Consider the following 3,790-nt stretch of genomic DNA (forward strand, 5'->3'; position numbering starts at 1 on the left):
TATCCATTGAGAATGATCCAAATACTTATATAATGTGTCTTTTACGTTTAGTAAAATTATGAATTATTTTTTATTTTATAATATTTACCCTAAACTTTCTACTCTTCTTCTTCCTCTCATAAACTCTCAGCACAACCTTACAAGTTAAAACCCCTCACTATAACCTCTCTCACAACAAGTCTTTCAACTCTTCTACCCTTGATTCCTGTGTCGCGTTCATGCAGCCAGGGAGCCTGCCAAACGCAACCTGCGTTTTGCTCCTCACTGCTGTCAAACACAACTTCCGTTTTGGAAGTTCCTAAGCGGTCAACCGTTCAGTCATTGTCTGCTTGCAGGGAGCAGGGACACGTTTCGAGGCTTTATGCTGCTTCTCTGCCAAATGCAAGTTGCGTTTTGGAGCATGCATGCATCTTTTCCTTTTTCCGTTGCAGTCAAAATGTAACCTGCATTTTGCAGGTTACTGAGTTTTGCAGATCCACATTTGTGGATTACACTCTATGCAACAATATAATTGAACAACACCATTTTTACTTCTATTCTTTAATTAATTTCTGTTAATTTGAACCATCAAATTTTGAATGGTGATTCACGCGGAATGATAATGGGATCTATGAGAGTAGGTATTCTTTTTCTGCTTCTCGTCTCCATTTAAAAAATGTCTCCCGTTCTCATCTTATCTCTATTACAAGTATCTGTTTAATTTTTTGTGTGAAAAAAATAAATACCAGTTGTTATCCATAAATATTAATTTTGAAAAACTTAATACAACCATAATATAACCTAATACAATTCAACTAAATTTATCATACTAAAATATAATCAACAAATTTAATAATTTTAACAAAATAGTTTCTAATAAAATAATATAACATAATTTTTATCTATAAATGAAGATATTTTAATAATTTCATCATTCGCAAAAATTAGGCAGGTACTTCTATCCTTGTTCTCATCTCTATTTATTCGCGAGAATAGATTTCTGTGGATATAAAAATTTTACAAGTTCCAATAAACTACCCATAAAAGATAATACTACAAGTATTTTTGTCATCGTTATTCATGTTAGTTCTTGAGTTCATCTTAAATAACAAGTTGAGTTGGCTCATTAAATTATTACATTGTGTTGATGTAGCTTGACAAAAGCTATGTAAAAAAGGCTAACAATCACCATTTCTGTTAGCTCAACAATTTAATATTTTCCATATAATCACGAAACCTTTGATCAAGTCTCAAATTTCTCAAATATGATATCTAAAGTATTATCATCGCACAAACATTTAAATAAAAAAAAGTTACACCACAAATTTGGAGTGTATAAAATAAATGAGTCGTAGTCACATAGACTTAAAAAATATGAAGTCTTATAAACATATACCATATGCAAATAAAAAACATAACTCATTGCTTTTTCTATGGGTGTATAATTATACGGATCAAATATGATTAAAATCTTGATTTAATTTACACCAAAAGTATCAGATTGGATTGGATCCAATATCTGTATCTTTTAGTCTTGGATCCATCCTACAAATTTCCAAGTCAGATTAGGTATTGGATCATACTTATCAAAAACAAAATTTCAAAATATTCTAAAAGAATTCAAAGATTCAAAAAAAATCTTAGAACATAAAAAAACAGGCTCATCCAAATAGAAGACTAAATAAAGGAATAGAGGCATAGGATGACAAGAGAAAACTAGGCAAACGGAACAAGGACTAGAACCACTTATTGAAATGAAGCAGAATGGCAACAAGTCGGCAGTGAACAAATCCAGAATCGCAGGGAACAGTGGCAAGAAAGGCATACCACGAATATGAATAGAGGTGATAGACAAAGGCGAGGTACACAAACCGTTGGCCAGTCGACCAAAAACAACGTGAATTGTCAAGCTCTCGAGCGTGGGGACGAATAAGGCAACAAGCAACGATAAACAATTTTAATTTGAGCAATGAGAAATCTTTAGCGTACAAGAAGAGAGGTGAGGACAATGTTCGGCCTCTAATGTGGTGGTGTAGATGAAGGAGATGATAGAAGATGAAGATTGAGGAGAGGGAGCAAGGTGAGGGTGCATAGCCAAAATGGAAGCGGAGGAAAAATATTGAAATAGGGTTTTTGATTTGATTTTAGGGTTAAATAATGTATATATTTTTATTGTTTTTATACTTTTTGTGAATTTGTAGATCAAATCTACGGATACACATGTAAAATATTCATTCCAATTATATTTGGCTATGGATGAAATCGAATATGATCCAATGATCCTACGGATCAAAATTGATCAATGAACACCCATATCTTCTTCTAAAGCAACTAATGACACTATGAAACAACCCCGAACCAAACAAGCAATGTTGGCAAATCTACAGCACCCTTTGATTAAGAGACATATATAGTCCGCTAATCATAAACACAGTAGAAAAAAATAAACTTTACTAGAACTTTCAACAAAAAACAACAAAATCCCAAATATGCAAATCCAAATAGAACACAAAACATTCCAATGTATAGTTTGTTATATTACTAACCTTTTATCCAAAGAAATGGGGTTAGTCCATCATTTTTTTTAACTTTAACTTCTTGTTGAACGGAACCAATGAGAATATCTTTGCAAAACAAACATGGTCTAATACCTTACCACACAGAGTCTTATGCTTAAGTCATAAAACTGAGGTGGCGAGGTATTACGACCTATAAAAGTAAAATTATATATATAATATAGATGGAAAATGTTTTATCTAGGAACCTTTGAAGAAAAGTTATTGAATGAAATACAAGCAGGACAACACAACACTCACAATCAGATAAAAGTAGAAAGGTGGATAAGATTGAACGGAAAAGATAATATAAATATTTGAGATAAAAGTTCTAAAAATACAATTAACAAGCTCTAGGCTCGGCCTGAGAAGCAAAGACTGACCAGAGTATACATATACATATATATATATATACACACACACCAAATTATCCCAAAACAGAAAACCGACAACTTGTTTCTCCGAGTCAACATCTAAGAGGGACAAACATAAAATACAAGGTGGAGAATTTATATACATATACATATATAAATATAAATAAATACAACCCTGAATCCCAAAAGTTCTTCGCTTCCTCAGAGTCTCCAGAATACACAGTGTGGTGCTTCTCAACTTGTATCTGAAAAACAACAACACGTATAGAATGAGAACCAGAGGTTCTTAGTATGATAGTGATGCCGCATACATAAGATATAAGGTCCTGAGAAAGCCAGAGGCAATCCTAGAACACCGACACTCAAATTATAAAACTTAAAGAACTAAAGCAGAAACCATAAGTCAGGGTGGGTTTCTAAAGACTCCTAAACCTAGCCTAACCGTATTAAAACCCTCAAATCCTCCGCCTTTCTTCCAATCCTCCAACTCTGGTGCATAGATGATGAGCGGATAATTTGTACGCTTTTTGGCATTGTTTTTAGTATGTTTTTAGTATGATCTAGTTATTTTTTAGTATATTTTTATTAGTTTTTAGTTAAAATTCACTTTTCTGGACTTTACTATGAGTTTGTGTGTTTTTCTGTGATTTCAGGTATTTTCTGGCTGAAATTGAGGGACCTGAGCGAAAATCTGATTCAGAGACTAAAAAGGACTGCAGATGCTGTTGGATTCTGACCTCCCTGCACTCGAAGCGGATTTTCTGGAGCTACAGAAGCCCAATTGGCGCGCTCTCAACGGCGTTGAAAAGTAGACATCCTGGGCTTTCCAGCAATATATGATAGTCCATACTTTGCCCAAGATTTGATGGCCCAAACCGGCGT

Source organism: Arachis duranensis, chromosome 3 (genome assembly GCF_000817695.3).
Source record: "Arachis duranensis cultivar V14167 chromosome 3, aradu.V14167.gnm2.J7QH, whole genome shotgun sequence".
In the NCBI taxonomy this organism is placed as follows: Eukaryota; Viridiplantae; Streptophyta; class Magnoliopsida; order Fabales; family Fabaceae; genus Arachis; species Arachis duranensis.